The sequence below is a fragment of the Lissotriton vulgaris genome, chromosome 6 (genome assembly GCF_964263255.1).
Source record: "Lissotriton vulgaris chromosome 6, aLisVul1.2, whole genome shotgun sequence".
Classification (NCBI taxonomy): domain Eukaryota; kingdom Metazoa; phylum Chordata; class Amphibia; order Caudata; family Salamandridae; genus Lissotriton; species Lissotriton vulgaris.
The window spans coordinates 548,278,568-548,297,132 of record NC_141694.1 but is presented as its reverse complement, the minus strand read 5'-3'; positions in this window follow the sequence as shown (position 1 = coordinate 548,297,132).

Sequence of the window (18,565 nt, the reverse complement as noted above, 5' to 3'; positions counted from 1 at the left end):
GTGATGGAGCAAATTTGGCTATCTTGGCTAGGGTGTAATAAAGTCTATCGATGACAAAAAAGTGATTCTTTTTTAGACTTGCAGGTTTGATGTATTTATATAGTATTTTCAGGGAAGGCTCGAACAAGGCGTCTATGGCGGGCTCAAGAGGGGTTTGATTCCAGACCAAAGATTGGGATGGGATTTCCAGATCTTCAGCTTCTAATAGCCTGTTATACCACACTGATATCTCTTTCTTTATTGGTTGTGCTGATTGAAACAAACACTCACTTTCCCAATTCCCTCTTACATCCCCCTTTTCTGCGTCAAACAGAGATACCAGTTGTAGATACTTAAATCTGGAGAACCCTGTAGCTATACTAGCCCTCCATAGTTCCCAAGGATGGATCCTCTACGTATCTAACAACTCAGACCAGATATTTGTGCCCACTCTCCTAATGGGTACCGCCAAGCTGTCTCTAAGATACAGAGGTGTTCCAGGAGAATCCCAAATAGGTGCGAAATCAGAATAATATCCGATTCCCATCAAATTCTAACTTTGTACCATACTTCCAAAGCTCCCCTCAAAACCTTTAAACGTACTCACTTAGAGTATTTTGGGTCCCCAAACTTATATAGAAAAGCCTCTCCACCTCCTCCTCCCTCTATTGTAGCCATTTCTCCCAGCAGCCTTCACCAAGCCGACTCTTCTGGTTTTGTAAGTAGCTTCTAAACTCCTTTAAATTGGAATGGTACTGCATACCAGCTAATATCAGGAAGAGCCAGCCCCCCTTTATTGAGTCTGCGTCTCAGTTTCTTCCAGGATAGCATTGCACCCGTGTCTCCCCAGATAAAACTCCCAATCTTAACCTGCACCTTGCTAATGCTCTTACGTGGAAAGACCAAGGGTTTTGCATTTAACAGGTAAGACAACTTGAGGAGAAGTACCATCTTTTCCAGATGTACTTTCCCATAGATTATTAAGAGGAGATTCCTCCATCTGCTAAAGAGGCGATCTATTTTCTTGATAGTTCAATTTAAATTAATCTGAGGAGTTTTTTTCAGATCTTTGACGCTATATATACCTAAGTATCTTAACTCATTGCTAGTTGTTCCCTCCCATTGATCTAGGTTCCAGCGCATCACCTTGGTTTTTGATGTATTTGCTAAATAACCTGATATGGACCCAAACCCCTCCAATAGTGCTTCCACACAAGGAATAACCACCTTGGGTTGTTGGTGTATAATATTAAATCATCAGCATACAAAGCTAGGTTACAGCTATAATGTTGGGACTTGGAATGATAGATTGAGTCATCTAATCTAATGGCCTGTGCCAGTCGCTCTATATAGATATTGAACAAGAGGGGGAAAATTTGGCAACCCTGTTGGGTTCCCCTCTGAATATTAAAGCTAGAAGTCAGTGAACCGTTCAGAAGAATCCAATCAGAGGCTCCCTGATAGCAGTTCCTCAAGGATTGAATAAAAATGGGGCCGAAACCCATTACCTCCAGTACTTCCCAAAGGTACTTCAGCAGACCCTATCGAAGGCCTTAGCCGCATTCAAGGCAACTATGGCCAAAGGATCAGGGGCCTCAATTATGAGGCTGTGCGTCATTTTTACGACGCCGGTGCGTCACTTTTTATGACGCACTAGTGGCGTAAAAAATGCGCCTTGTTGCGCCATATTTACAAAGTGACGCTTCTAGGTAGATGCGTCACTTTGTAAACCCCTGCGCAACATTATACCTGCGCCAGGTATAATGTATGCAAGGGGGGCGTATTGATGCAAGGAAGGGTCATAGAAGTGACGCAGTGAAATCTATGAGATTTCACTGCGTCACTTTTAGGACGCAGTTGCGTCAAAATCTTGCGCCTGCCTCACAGCAGGCGTAAGACTGGTGCAGGCCCTTTCACATGGGGCTTGCCTCATGTGAAAGGACGCATTGCTGGAGTTGCATCACTTTTGTGACACACTCCAGCAATGCGTCACTTTTGCGCTTACAGATACGTCAGAAATACTGACGTATCTGTAACTCCTTGCGACATGATGCGTCATACATTAAATAAGACACATCAGGGATGCCGCAAGGAGTGCGCACTGAGAAGTGATGCATCGCTGCTTTCACGCAGCGATGTGTTATTTCTCATAAATGAGGCCCCAGATCTTTCAACGGCCAGGTCAATATTGCCTATTAGCAATTGTGTCTGTTCCTGGATGTACCTTCCTCTAACGAAGCCCTTTTGGTTGATATGGACCAGGTTGGGTACCAATTTCTCCCTGCAAGAATACCCATAGAGATCTTATAATCGCCATTCAGCAAAGAGATTGGACAGTATGAGTCGGCTTTTAATGGGTCCTTGCCTGGCTTTAAAATTAAGACAATTGTGGCCTCCTTCCAGGACTCGGAACTTTACCAGTAAGGCAATATACTGAGTTGAAGGTGGTGCCCAGTTTAGGGGTCGATTCCTCTGCTAGAAGTTTGTAACCTTAATTTGAAAGCTCGTCCATACCTGCAGCCTTTTTATTCTTACATTTTTGGAGTTGACCAGTTATCTCCTCTAGAGTGATGGGAGCATCTAAAGTGTTACGACTCTCCTCTGACAGAGAAGGCAAGAATATACTCCTCAGCCATGATTGCATAGATCTAGGGGACAGAGTCAGATCCTCTTTATAAAGGTCTGAAAAAGGGAAACCAGGCAGGCTTGCATATCTTCAATACTGTTCGACTTCTCCCCATCGTTGTTTATTCTCAATTCATTAATATTATTCCTAACCCTGGGCGGAGTTCGCGGAGTGGGGCTTCGCGGAGCTACGCGAAGTGGGCGAGAAACTACGCCCACCTCCGCACTCCGCGTAGCCCCACTCCGCAAAACCACTGGCCGGCAGCCCCGCAACCCGCCTCCCTCCCGCCCTCCCTAAATACTTTAAAATAAAAGAACGCAATAATTTTAAAAGCACTTACCTTGCCGCCGCTGGCCGCCGCGTTCCCCGGGGCTCGTTCTCTTCCGTCTTCCGTATTTTGCAGTAATGCGCATGCGCGGGCGGCCGCGCATGCGCATTTTCTCGTGAAAATGCGCATGCGCGGCCGTCCGCGCATGCGCATTATTGCAAAATACGGAAGGCGGAAGAGAACGAGCCCCGGGGAACGCGGCGGCCAGCGGCGGCAAGGTAAGTGCTTTTAAAATTATTGCGTTCTTTTATTTTAAAGTATTTAGGGAGGGCGGGAGGGAGGCGGGTGGCGGCCAGCTACGCTCCGTCTGCGGAGCGTGCGTAGTGCCGCCTGGCTCCGCCAGCTCCGCAAAATGCGGAGTAGGCGGAACTACGCACACTCCGCAGACGGAGCGTAGCTGGCCGCCCACGGTTAATTATTCCTAGAGCGATCAGCTCTTGCTTTACAGGCCGACAGGGCACCTGCGTTCTCCCCATATTCAAAGTTTTGCATACTCTTGGTAAGCCGTTGTGCCCTACACTTTAAGTCTAATTTCCCCTTACTCCTGTCTTGCACTGTTTAGATCACTCAAAACTTGCGATAACAGCCCTGGGTCGCCCTGACTTAGTTTGTTCCTCTCATTCTCTAGCTGGAGTATTTTCTCCTAGATTGTGTTTAGGGCCAGAGCTTCAGCCCTATTCTTAGAACATATAAGGCCATGGAGCCTCCCCCTTAAATTTGCCTTGTAAGCATCCCAAATAAAATCCATGGTTGTGGATCCCATATTCAAAGACAAAAATTCTAAAGAGGATTGCCTAATAGACTGGATAAACTCAGAATCCAAAAGCATGACTCTATTAAACGTCTGGCTTGTTTGCAGCGAGTTTGCAGGCTTGCATATCTTCAATACTGTTCGACTTCTCCCCATTGTTGTTTATTATCAATTCATTAATATTAATCTTAGACCGATCAGCTCTTGCTTTACAGGTCAATAGGGCACCTGCGTTCTCCCCATATTCAAAGTTTTGCATACTCTTGGTAAGCCGTTGTGCCCTACACTTTAAGTCTAATTTCCCCTTGTACTCCTGTCGCACTGTCTATATCACTCAAAACCTGCGACAACAGCCCTGGGTCGCCCGGACTTAGTCTGTTCCTCTCATTCTCTAGCTGGAGTATTTTCTCCTAGATTGTGTTTAGGGCCCGAGCTTTAGCCCTATTCTTTGAACATATAAGGCCATGGAGCCTCCCCCTTAAATTTGCCTTGTAAGCATCCCAAATAAAATCCATGGTTGTGGAACCCATATTCAAAGAAAAAAATTCTAAAGAGGATTGCCTAATAGACTGGATAAACTCAGAATCCAAAAGCATGACCTTTTTAAACGTCCGTCTTGTTTTCAGCGAGTTTGCAGCGAGTGCCTTTTGCTTAGATAGGAAAATAGGACAGGGGCATGATCTGAAAGGTGACTTGGTAAAATGGAGATCTCTTCCAGGCCGGCCAGGGTGGATCTATCTGTTAAAATCCTGGAGGAGTGACAATATTTTTTACTGTAAAATGTAATACCCTATAAGTCGCCCTTCTTTGCCCTCCACACATCTACCAGGTCCAAATCATGTAGCATGCATGAAAAAAACAATGCATCACCTCGACTGCAGGATCAACATCAACTCATCTCTCAGCTGCACCCCACATCTCACTGTTGCGACCAGGATCAAGGTACTTTGGGCCTCATTTATGAAAAGTGACGCATCGCTGCATGAAAAAAAGTGATGCGCCACTTTTCATTGCGTCCTCCTTGCGACATGCTGGATGCATCATATTTACAGTATGACGCATCATGTCGCAAGGAGTTACAGATACGTCAGTATTTCTGAAGTATCTGTAGGTGCAAAAATGACACATTGCTGGAATGTGTCACAAAAGTGACACATCTACATGAATGGGTCATTTCACATGGGCAAGTCCCATTTCAAATGTGCCTGCTTCAGTCTTACGCCTGCTGTGAGGCAGGCGTAAGATATTGCCGCATTTGCGTCCTAGAAGTGACGCAGTGAACTCTCATAGCTTTCACTGCATCACTTCTAAGAGGCTTACTTGTGTCGAAACGCCCACCCTGCATACATTATACCTGGCGCAGGGGTAATGTGGCGCAGAGGTTTACAAAGTGACACATCTGCCTAGATGCATTACTTTGTAAATATGAGACAACATGACGCATTTTTACACTGCTGGTGCGTCACAAAAAGTGACGCACCAGTGGCTTAAAATTGACGCAGGAGCCCAAAAATAAGGCCCTTTATTCAGTAGGTCTTGCATAGCTCCTGTGTACGTTTCCAAGCTCCATTGTGGTCAGCAAGAACTCTTGACTTTGCCCCAAACTAGCATGACCAGATAACCCTCAAAGATACTTATTGTTTTAAGCGCTATTTTACATTGAATATTTAAAAAATCAAATTGTGCTTCTATTCATTGGGTTTTTGTAGTTTTGGTATTGTTTTATTTAAGAAAATCCTAATCTATTTTTCTAAATTGTTGTGGAGTCTTTTTTGTGGTGTTTTCACTGTGTTGCTGTTTGAACTGTTGCACAAATAACGTACACATTTCCTCTTAAGTGAAGCCTGCCTGCTCTGTACCAAGCTATGAGAGGGTGAGCACAGGTTAATTTAAAGTGTTTTTCTGACTTAACCTGACATACTCCACTTCAGATTACAGTACTCTTCAGATTCATTAAACTGCAATCTACATAGAAACTATTTGCATACCATCACACAGATACAGCGACCACAGGTGGAGGAATGTATAACAATGCAGTGCTGTAATCAAAACTCAAACAAAAAAGAATATCATTAGTTCCAATTTGTGTACTGGATGTGGTCAAAATTTGAACAAAAGATTGAGGTAATTACACTTTTGGACTGGCCTGCCAGGCAGCCTGGCACTGCCAGATTGACATCACCAGAGTGGGCTGTTTTTCTGGGTTTGGGCCATTCACCTTACCCAGTCACTGACAGCAGGGAAATTTGATTTCTTTGATATTTGGTATGCTGTGATAGTCAGCAAATCCAGCTCGTACACAGAAGTTACACATTTCATGGTTTTCTCATCGTGCCCCGTTTCCCTCTATGGTTCTCACTTTGTTCTGATCTCCTTCCCCCTTTTAACAGAAGTGAAATGAAATGAATGAAACTTATATAGCGCACGACTTACCCTGGGGCATCTCTGCGCTTGCTTAGGGAACCCATCCTGGTATTCCCCTGTGAGATAACCCTGGCAGGGTATCCACAAGGTGAAAGCCAGGCATCCCACCGCGAGGGGCCGTTGTGGAGATTAAGCAAGCTATTGCCCAGAGTCGCAGAGTGTGAACCCGTGAGTCGAGAAGGCACCGGAGCGAGAATTATCGAGTCCGTGGAATTCTTTGAGCCCAAGACCCGCCGAGGCAGGGAATTGAACCTTGGTCCAGGGCCGAACACAAGCTCCAGGTCTGCCGCCTCTAACCCCTGAGCCACACTTCTCCACTAAGTCTAAACTTTCCAAGGTTCGCACATGAATTGGTCATCCAAACCAGATATTTACTTAGCTTTTTGGGACTTGTAATCCCAACTAATATTGGGACTAAACATTCAAAAATGCAAGCAAAAAAAAAACAACTGAACTGGATCAGCTGCTCAGGCATGGTCCTCGGAAAGTTGAGGGTATTTCATTTGGTCGTGTCCTCATAGATGCTTGCAAATGTAATTAGGGGCACGGTACTACGCTCAGTACCATACAGATTCAAGGTCCTGTTCTTGACTGATACTGAAGCACCATTTTCTTATACACATTGCCCCGTCCCCTTCTCAACCTTCCCTGCAGTGTCACATCACGCGGCCTGATGGGGTAAATAGAAACACAGCCCTTCATCCCTCGTTAACACTGCTGTGGCGTACACAGTCCTGGGTGAGTACATTGTACATGAACATCAGACTGTGAGAAGGTCTGTTGAAGCAGCATCTCATTTGTCCAGTGTCATCATTGCTATTTAACATTTATTAAATCATTTAAATTTGTGGTTACTGAACATGGTGCAGCAATTCATTCAAGACAAGTGAAATGTTGACCGCCCAAAAGATTAGGAGTGTCCTCCTGTCTGGTGGACTTTTTTTTGTGTTCATGTGTCATGAAGAAAAAGAAACCAGAGCCCAGTACGCATCTGTTTCAAGGTCAGGTTATGTTTTCTGCTGGTCCTTATCAATCAAGCCCTTTCCATTAAAACCCCCCTTTCCATTCCAGAAGCACTGCCTGCACTCTCATAAATCAAATTTTGGCGATATCTCGAGTTTGACTCACAATTCCACCGAGTATCTCCTTTGACGCCTCGATATTGATTATCCCTGGCAGATACACTTGCGGTATCCACTTGCGATCAGCACGTGTGGCCGTTCCATCGCCTGTCACACCGTTAAGGGGCAACCATAGTGCATAATACTAGTCCTGATGATGGTCTCAGAGACAACAGCATTGGAGACCGAAACGTCGACCGTATCATCATCTCCTAAAGCTTTTATTCCTGCTTCAAGTGTATACCTTGGCTCATCAAATGACTTGGTTACCCTTCCTCAAAAAAAGGAGTTGATGATTTGTTATGTATTGATTTGCTGACCTATGCGTACATCTGTTCATAACTTCACTGTGCCCAATTTCTCATTTTCTGTTTCTGATTTCCCATGAAATAACATTTTGATTAATTATTTATATAAAAACTCTTTCAGACCTGTTCACTTGCCCGTGTGTTCTTGTTTTTCCTGTCAACATTGATTGTTTTGTATGAATATTAATCAGTTAGATTCCTTTGAACTAACTTCATTGACTTATGCTATCGAATTCATTTTACTCAGTGAATGAACGAAATCCCTTGTAGCTTTCATGTTCTAAACTACAAGTAGTGACATCAGTCAGCCTGACGTTTACCTCACTGTGTAGTTGGGGTAGAGTTTGATGAGGCTACAAAAGCACATAAACAAACAGATACAGCTGCTTTAGAAGAAATGCAAAGAATAATGTCCTTGATTTAACATAAAGGACTACACTTTTAGTAGCAGGACATATATATTCTGTCAAAAGATTATACAAGGAGGCATCTTGGATGTGTGCCATAACTACTACAGCTGGACAATGGGGCGTACAATTATCCCTTGACTTGACCCACTAGTCTTTAGGTGATCCACAGACCATGAAGTGTGGCACATTACCTGCAGAATACAGCTCAAGAGAACTGTTGCTGGAGAAACCTGGAGCATTCAGGTTCCCTTCCCTAACGGCCATATGTATCAAAGGGTTTTACCCATTCTGTGTCTAAGGGAAAAAGTGTTCATACATATGGCCCTAAGGCAGGTATCCTGGTGTCTGTCTAATTTAAGCTTTCGCCGCAACTTGCCACTACTACTAACTACTGACCACCAGCAAAAAGCACAAAGCACAGCAGAGTAGACAGTGACTTTCAGAACCTGAAGTAGCACACTGCAGGACCTTAACTGTTTTTTGCTTCCCTGCCTTATATGCGTCACTGCACGCTAAATGCACCTGAAAAAAACCAATAGCACAAGAGAAAATGGTAGGCAATGTACTGCTGGGCTTGTTTACTCAGCATGTGTGTGTGAGTAACCACACACTGAAAGATTATCAGCTCTTTTGCAATGATGGCACACTGTTAAGATGGTAGGAGGCAGCACAAAGGGAGGTTTAGTCAGCTGGCAAGGTGCAGTGTTGCAAATCCTCTCTCTCCACAGAACAAGACAATGGATCCACAGCAAGAACCAAGTCCTTGCTTCTACCGTAGACTACAAAAACTAAACATTCACATGGAACTCACAGGCTTTTTGTATGTTCACATGATCATCTCTAAAGGTCCACTCTGAATTGAATAGAATACTTCATCCCATTTCAATGATGACTTTTTCATATGAGCATAATTAATCCTCACATTCAATGATGATTAGCGACAAATCACATTCTGGTACATACAGGTTATTTCTATGACTACACGTGACATGACCTCTGATCGCCCCTTAACCTCTGCACCCAAGAGTATAACACTTTGCTTCTTCGCACCTCCCAGATCTGGAGAGCCTTCCCAACATTTGCGCATTCCCATTCAAGGGACCACCAAATTCAGAATTAGCAAATTATCTGAAGAGGGAATGGGTACAGAAGTTACTTTCAATCTTTGAGCAACCCTTTGGTGATTCCTACACCACTTAGCATGGCAACTCAAATCTCAGTGGCTGATGACAGAGAACACAGTTAGCTCTCAGCACAGGAAGACAATTTTTAGGGTTTCCACCGTTCTTACCGGTCTGCGCTTAAAAATATAGGCCAGACCGATAAACACCAGACAGGTGGCAACCCGTATTGTGATGGGGGCAGCGGATAAGGGAATTCAGAACCTGCACTTGTGGCATTCTGATCCATGGCATGACATCAGGTACCTTATGGCAGAGAGGGAACCGCTGCTGCCAGAAAAGCTATGGCTAAAACGAACCCTGAATGTCACCGAGATCATGGATAATATTGTGAGGCCACCTGTTTAGCAAACCCCACTGAACTGTAAGCAGAATGCTTCCTCTAAATGCCTTCACTTGTCATCTTCTTGCTACTGAGGCTATCCATTTTCAAGAGGGGAGATTGTAACAATCCTGCATGTTACAGGCCCACTTCCCTCCTGGATTCCCTTGGTAAAGTCGCTGGTCGGCTGATCCTAGATAGATTGCGGGTCTGGTCTGAGGCCAATAATATCTTGACAGACCTGCAATACGGCTTCCGGGAGGGCCTGGGCACTGTGGAGCAGGCGTTGATGCTCTCCCTTCTTATTGGGAAATATGTAGGGGTTAAGAAAGGTACCCTTCACCTAGTTTATGTGGACTTGACCGCAGCTTTTGACTGTGTCTCACACTCAAGGCTGTGGTCAATCCTAATAGAACTAGGCATAGACCCAACGAAAATATCCTTCCTACGTGAGCTCTATTCTGAAGCAACGGCTAGGGTTAGATTAGGGGTGAACGGTGAGCTTACTTCCCCCTTTGCAGTTACTAAGGGAGTCAGACAGGGGTGCGTCCTGGCTCCCTACTTATTTAATCTTTAGACAAATGGTCTCGAGAAGGCCATGCTAGAGGGGAGTCAGGACTTACCAGCTATCGCCCGTCGTCCCATTCCTGCGTTGCTTTATGCGGACGACGCGGTGATCATGGCGCAAACCCCAATACAACTTCAGATTTTGTTAAATCGCTACTGCAAATTTATGGCCTCATTGGACCTTAAGGTTAATATAAAAAAAAACCTTTGCTATGCATTTTGGTAAAAAGATAGCCAAGACAAAACCGATATTCATTGAAGAAGCCAAGTTGGATTGTACTAACACCTACACATACTTAGGTATTTTATTTGATAACATTTCTTCTTGGAAACAGGCCATTAGTAGTAGGCACCTTCTATTCTTGAGAGCTACTTCTGCCCTTATTGCTTTCGCGCGTAAATTAGGGAAGCTTCCCCCAAAAGAACTTATGCAAATATACCATGCAAAATGCCATAGTGTAGCTGTTTACAGTGCTGGGGGGTGGGGCCATGTATCCGTGGACATTTTACAGAGGGTAGAGAACAATTTTATTTGTTTTTTGTTGGCCGTCCTGCAGTGCTCTCCAACGTATGGTTGCCATATTGAGCTGGGCATGGATTACATTGCCGACTACATCAAAATTCAGCCAATACTAATATGGCACCGCATTTAGTCAACGGAGCAGTGTAGCTTAACACGTGCATTAATTTTAGACTGTTTGGGCCTAGATAATTGGTCAGATATCCCGTGGCTGTCCTTTGTACACAACTTTGTTAAGGATTTGGACCTTCCTACATATTTTAAAGAACCTTCCCTCTTATCCACTATTACAAGAAAGACCTTAAAAATGTTATGTTTGTCACATCTAAGGGAATTGCGTACAGCCCAAGAAATAACGAAGTCTCAAACCGACAAATTTTAACTATTCAATGTACACAGGGCATTTAACCGTATCTCACCTTTTGTTTGACCACTTACGAAAAAAATACCTGTTGACTCGGTTCAGGTTCAATATATTTTTTCATTTGGTTACATTTCCTAAGAAACAAGACTGGTCCACTCCATCTATCCGGTGTCCTTGTGATGGTATTTCCGAACAATCCACTATCCATGTAATATTGTTCTGCAAATTTTATGAATCACCCCGCAAACGTTGGATCATTCCTATATTGTTATCCTTGGGTTTGAAAAGATGTCGTCCTGCCCTTTTGGCGTTACAACACTTAGAATCAGTATTTAGTGCTAAAGGCATTGCCATGTTTCTTAAAATCTGTTTAAAAATCCGTCGTAATCATGACTAATTGTAGCCCTAGTGTTTTAAATTTTTTACAGTTATTTATTCTTTTATACTTTTGGAATGAACTGCTGTTCTTTTTTAAACCATGTATGTTGATTCTCATGTGTACTTTTTGTGGTTCCTTTAAAATTTGGAAACTGAATAAAAGTAAATTACTACTTACTACTGGGGCTATCTTTGATGAGAACGTTTCCCAAGCATTTGACCATAGGCCTTGATCCATCAGAAGCTTTTTATTTATACTCAATCAATTTCCTCTCTGGGCCCAAGTCAAAAACCAAATCAACTACTTTAGATCCTCCAATGTATCTTTTGTGTGAGCTAATAGGGACATGGATATAAAGAGAACATGTGGCAAAATCTTACTAAAACCTGGAATAAGAAAATGCCAATTTCAAACTAAAAATAAACAACCTTCAGTACATGTTAATCAATAAATCTTCTTGGCAAGAAATTCCACTCTAAGAAGGACTCGAAACAAGGACATTTCTCAGATTTGTTGTTTATCTTTGTCTCATTTGAATGCTCATTGTTTTAATTTAGTTTGATTAATCACACAGTGCCATACAGTTTCAGGAAATAAAGAATTTGCTAATCACCTAGGGTATAAGAAAAAGAAAGATAGAGAACATAGGAAAATCAAATTTAGCATTTAGGTCAGACAAACCAATTATGCAGAGTTGAAGCGTAAGTAGTCACAGGATTGAGTCCATAACTCTCCAGCCGTAGAGGTATAACTGCTCATTTTACCAGCTGGCAAAGCCCAGGCGAGTCAGTTCAAAAAGTTCAGTTCAAGGGGGTTTGGCGCATAGAGGGATATCAAAGTTCAGTCCAACAGCATGTCAGGCAGGGAAATTGAAAATGATACCTACCACCGACTTCTCCACCATGGGAGCAATTATACTTCCAAAGTTCTCATTTTATGCCCACAAAGTATCAGTTCATTCATATGTTATGGTTTTCATTGGTTGACCACAGTGGGCTGCACATGGTGTGATCAATACCTCACTATGAAATATGGAAACATTAAGTAATGCTTTTATTGAGTCATCAATTTCCACAACTTTATCATTTGCATACTTTCCTCAGAAGTTAAGTAATTCATCTGATGCTCTGTCTGTAAGTTCCTAGATGCTTTCTCTAGGGGTTGCAACTGTATTGATACATTTCTGTCAAAAGTGTTGCTAAAGCAGAAAGGGCCCACTGTTCATGAGCAAGAAAAAAAAACTCAAAAATGAATGCTTCAGCTAGATTTTGCTTGTTAAAGCAAAAGAGAAAAGAAACAATTGAGGCCTACATAAAAACTCATCAAACTCATTACAATTCAATTCAAATAATCTTTATTTCGATCATTTCAGATCATAAAAGATAAACACATAAACACACTATAAAACATATAAAAATGAGTTCAGTATTTGAAAGTTTTTAAAAGTCCATGATTACAATCTAAAAAGGTGAATGATTTAGAGTTAAAAGTTAATAGAAGGTGCCACATTGGAGGCTTTTATAATTCTTGCGCGTGCTCTCCACATTGCCGTCAAGAATTTCGCCATGGCAAAGACAGTTGGAGCTGTTAAGTCTGTTTTGAGCACTCTGTAAGCTGGGGCATAAGTTCGGAAACCCAGGTTCTTTAAGTATGGGACCAGCCAATAGCTCCTAATTTTGCTGTAGGCTCTGCAAAATAATACCACTTTCCAGCTTGTAATTACATGCTGGACAGTTGGCCGACTCCAGGTTGCCGTTCCAGGATTTAGTAAAGGCCCTCAATGGTAGCGAGCCATATCTCCATTGCAAGAAAATCTTTCTAACATGCACGGGGGACATGGCGTCCAAAACATACTCAGGTCTATAAGAGTCTTTTGCTTTAATGAAAGTGTCACTTAAAGATCCTTCCCGGATTGAACCCAGAACTCTCTGGAGCATAAAATAATAAAACAGTCTGGAGACTTCTTTCCTTGGAAGCCTTGTGGACGCTACTTCCGGATTACACCACAGCTCTGGGATTCCGAGTGTTGTGCACATGTCCCTGATGTACTTCAGCCAAGGGATTTTGGACACATGTATTAACCTAAGGAGCTCCTGTAATTCGCTTCTATAGTGGCCCAAATCCTGGCTACTCCACAGACGTCTCCAGTAAGTCAGGGGTTTTAGGCCCAGTTCTTCAGTGATTGGGCGTAGTGCCAAGTCCATTCTTAAGGGGAGAAGGGGGCTACTCGATGGAAGAGCCGCTAGCTGTCTTATAAAGTTGTTTTCTGCAACCTGTATAGTCTGTAGCGGTGTGTGTCCCCATAACTCTGCCCCATAGGCAATACCTCCTCTAGCTTGAGCTTTATAAATATGTATTGCCGGTGCCAAAGGTTGAAGATAGGATTTATTGGCAATTCTAGAAATAGCACCCGCTCTCTGAATTAATTTTATGGTTGCCTTTGTTTTGTGTTGCTTCCAGGTCAGAGTCTGGTTGAGTGTTATGCCCAGATACTCAATTGCGTGGACTCTTTCTAGAGATACAGCTCCCAGACGGGGATTTGGGCAACTTTTGGGTTTTTTGCTGAGAATCATGAATTTGGTCTTGGAGGGGTTTATTCCTAATCCCCTTTCGTTGCAAAACTCCAAGAGCCCATCCAAGACTCTCTGCAGCCCCATTGGTGTTTTTGACAGCAGCAGGGTGTCATCCGCGAACATAATCGCTGGTACCCTGCTGTTGTTTAGTTGTGGAGCATCGACGTTAGGGATCCTGCTCAGGTATTCTATTACCCCATTTGTAAATAGACAGAACAGGGTCGGCGCCAACACACATCTCTGCCTTACCCCACGTTGGACAGGGAACCTGTCTGTCAGCCTGCCGCCCTTTCCATATCTTACACGGGCGTAATTGTCTGTATGTAGCCTAATTAAGATGTGGAGTATATCACCGGGAACACCCAGATCTGCCAGTACCACCCACAACCTGGCCCGTGGGACCAGGTTGAAGGCGGCACGGAGATCTACAAAAACCGCATACAGTGACCCCCCTTCTAAGTGTGTCGTCTTCCAGTACAGGATGTTAAGTCTAAGTATCTGATCGACTGTTGAGACTCCCCTCCCAAATCCCGCCTGAAGAGGGCTTAAAATGTCAGTCTCCTCCATCCAGCTTTGGAGCCTATCAAGGATTAATCTGCCAAACAATTTTTAGGTCACATCAATGAGGCTGATTGGACGATAGTTGGCTGGGAGCAGGGGCGACCCCTTTTTAAAAATCGGGACCACCTCTGCTCCCAGCCAAGTATCCGGTATTCTCATCCCCCCCAGCACTGCATTGAATAATACCATCAAATAGGGTGCCCAGATCCCAGGTTCTTGTTTGAAGAGGTCACCCGGCACCCCGTCGAGGCCCGGGGCCTTTCCGGAGGACAGCCCTGCTATTGCCACCTTTATGTATTTGATGGTTAAAGGGACAGAGATGTGCGTGTTGTGGGTAGAGGGTGTTATTGTTGCCAACTCCTCATTATCAGAGGAATATAGCTTCTGGAAATGGTCCTGCCAAACGCTTGCAGCAATGTTTGGTTCCACAGCCGAGGGGAGATCCACACTTCCATGGTTTATAATTCTCCAGAATCTACGGGAGTCCCTTTCAGCTAGGGACTCCGATAGATTCTCCCAATGCTGGACGTCCCACTCTATTTTGGCATTGGCTATGAGTGATTTATAGGTCCTCCTTTTAAGGCGAATTTCCTCCCTCGAACCTCCTTCCTTTACGGTGGACAAGAGGTCTCGCTTTGCCAGTCTACAAGTGCTGTTGTACCATGTGTTTTTGGCTAAACCCTGCACTCTTGGTCGTCCTGTGCTTAGAAAATCAGCTTCAAGCTTCTTGGTTAGATTTAGATGTAACTGAGCTAAATTCTCACTAATGTCTTTTATGGAGTCAAGGCACCATAAGCCAAAAGCCTCGTCAAGAATAGGGATAGTCCCAGCATAAAGAGCGGCTAACTTCTCACTACTGGAGGCAAGCTTTTCCCATCTTATCCGCCTACGGTTGTTCTCCAAGAGGTGTCCTCCTATCAATTCCTGGGCACATGGCAGAGTCTCCCCCGGAGGAGGGATGGCATACTCTAGCTCCAGTGCATTATGGTCACTGTCGTATCTATCTATTATTTTAAAATCCAGTACCCTTTTCTATGCCTGCATTTGTACCAGGAAGTAATCCAGTCTGGTTTGCCTCCCTGCCTTATTAAATGTGCATTTAGATGGTATGTCAGATCTAGTACGGCCGTTGCAGGCTCTCAAACCATGGGTGAGATTTAATGTGTTTATTTGGATGGCCAACGGTGTCCAAGCTCTAGGAGGGGGTGCTTCAGTCTGGGGGACCTGCCAACTTGAATCCTCCTCCAGGGAGGGTCCATCAAGTAGGCCAGGTAGTGGCTCAAAATGTGAGTTGAAGTCCCCCCCTATTAGGTAGGACATATCCCCAGGGATGGTTTCTAGAATGGACGACAGTGACTCCATAGTTTTAGAAGTGGCCGCTATTTGAGCTGGTCTAGAATAGATGTTTATAACTAATATTTTAAAAGGACCTGGCCATTCGAGTAGTACTGCCAGTATATCTTCAGAATCTGCTGGGTATCTTGAGGCTATACATCCTAGGTCTGAAGCAACCCAGGTTGACAGTCCTCCAGATGGTCGTCCTCTCCCACCCCATAGAGCGGGGATTGAAAAAGTCTGAAATCCCCTAAATGATGTCTCTTCCCTTGTCCAAGTCTCTTGAAAGAGACAAACACTTTTTAGGTTTATTAGCTCGGCCCAAGACTCCGAATCTATTTTGTTACTGAGACCTGCGACGCTCCAGTAAAGAAATTTAAGGATTTGAGGGGCAATGCGTGTCCCAACTTGACCAGCCCTTGGGGTAGTATGGACTGGACATAGGGCGCTATCTATTTGGACTTCCTCAATTAGCGGGGCTTCTAAAGTATTTTCCCTTTTATTTGACTCATAGTGTCGGTCTGGAATCCCAATACTGAGTTCCTCCTCCCTGAGAGTGAGGGAGACTTGGTTAACTTGATCAGTACTTGCCTGACTCTCTTTTGCCCCTACTGCAGAGGCCAGCTGTCAGTCCACCATTTCTAGACAGTCGTAACGGTTGGACAGTGATAGAAGTGGTGGCTGATAAAACCTAGGGGGCCATGGCTCCTCTCTATTGTGGTTTCCCCATCCCTTTCCTCTTCTCTGTACAGTTTCCCATCCCTGGGGATCGCTGAATGTAGGAGGGTAGATAGGGGGTAGTCGTGCGTGATCATAGGGTATTCTCCTCCTTTCCTGGTTTCCCTCCCAATTTCCCATTAGGTCCTGATGGTATCCTCTCCTCTGTGCCTTGTTTGTGTGGTCGCTAGGTGGATAAAAGAACAAAAGGGGGACTGGGTGAATAGTACTCCCTTCGTCCTCCAGGAAAGAACCACAAATGAATTGGACTGTACCTGGTTCTTTAAAACTCACTAGTATACAGTCACCACTAATTGTTTTAGGTCTCTTACCCACCCACGAGACTCTTCTTGCCATGCGAACATCGCTGGTCTTGCCTCTAGGAAGCGGCCTATGTGTTGAGAGCCAGTTAATTACCTTGTTTTTTAATGACTCCCCTGTCTCATACGAGTCTGATTTCAGTTCTGGAACCCCAATTAAAATAGCAGTATATGGCGCTACCTCTGGTGGGAGATTGACTGTGACTGTTCTTGGTGGTTTTGTTATTACATTTTGTGGATCAGGTGCATTTTGATTAGTATTCAGCTGAGGTTTTGGGGGACTTGTGTGTTGCACATTTAACTGAGTATTGTCTATTACTATTGGTGGTTGTTGTTGCATAGCACTGGGTTGTTTATTGGTAGCCCCTCCTGAAGTCACTGGAATTGCCAAATTAGCTTTTGGTTTTGATGGTTGATTGCTATTTGATTTAGTATTTTTAGCCCCCGCTACAGTTGTTGTTCCTGTCTCAGTAGCTTTTACGATTTTAAGGGGACCCAAGGTGTTGTTGTGTTTTGGGTCAGTAGAGGGGGATATGGAGCGAGGGGCTCCCGATTTCCAACTATCCATAACTTTTAGGGCAGTCTTCTCAATTTTGATTAGTCTCGCCTCCATTTTTATCAGGCGAGCTTCCAAAGGACTTATGATTGACTTAAGGAGGTGGCCAATATCTGCTAATGTTATGTCCTCTTCTACTGACTCGGGATTATGTTCTAGGGAGGGAGGTAACGGATCAGTGAGGGTATCACTGGGCGGTTCCTGGTGCGGATCAATTAATATCACAGGTGATGTTCTTTCCTGGATATTATAATCTGTTCTAGTTGTGTTATGTGTTGACCCCACATTTTGCTTCGTTTTCATTCCCTTCTTTTCCTTACTACTCTGTTTCCCAGTTTTCTTCTTTTGTATTGGACCCTCCCTTCGCCCTCGGTCTACGCTAGATGCCCCTAATAGTTTTGGAGTGTTAGCTGTGGTTGTAGCAAGTTCTTCCCTCAAGGATGTGGGGCTTAAAGTAGTTATGTCAGTATCCTCCCTCACTTTTTTGGTGGTTGGGTAATTTGCGTTAGGGGGAGGGACAGAAGGCTCATGTCGTCTAAATCGCTTAGTGTTCCTTCGGAGAGATCTATACTGGTTGTTCGATGTGCCCCCCCACATGCACCGAGCTGTGATTGATCTGTGATCCGTCTGTCCTCAGGTGTTTTCGACATTGCTATAACCCCCATCGATGACCTCCTAACCCATTCTATTTCCTGCGAAATTCATCTTTCCAGGAGGGTGATATCGTCTATCAAAAGGGAACCTGCCTTCAAAAAATAATCATAAATTTTGCCTTGGTTTGGGGCAGTTGTAGTAGGGGCGTTGGCTGCCAGGCTAGCTTTACTCATAGTCTCCATCTTGCTCATGATGCGCAATATGTCTCAAGGTCACCCAAGATGCGATAAAAGAGTAATATGTCCAGAGAAAGATGTAAGGTAGTACCTGATGTAAATGAGGTGGCCCAGCCCAGTCTCTCCGGTCCTCGAACGGCCTCAAACGGCCCGCTCTTTGCCCGGTCTTCGCCCCGGTTGCTCCCGCGCAGCGGAAATGAGTTTCTTGAAATAGGGCTGAGGCAGGGGGTGTGGCCGGCAGGGAGAGCGGCCACAGGTGTGACACGCAGGGACTCCTGGGCAATGGAGTCCCTGCTAGGCTGCTCGCAGCCCTGCCGGTGTAGAAGAAGTCCAGGAAGTAATCCGCTCCCCACACGAGCCCCTCAGTATCTGTGGGCGCAGCGGGACCCGCGC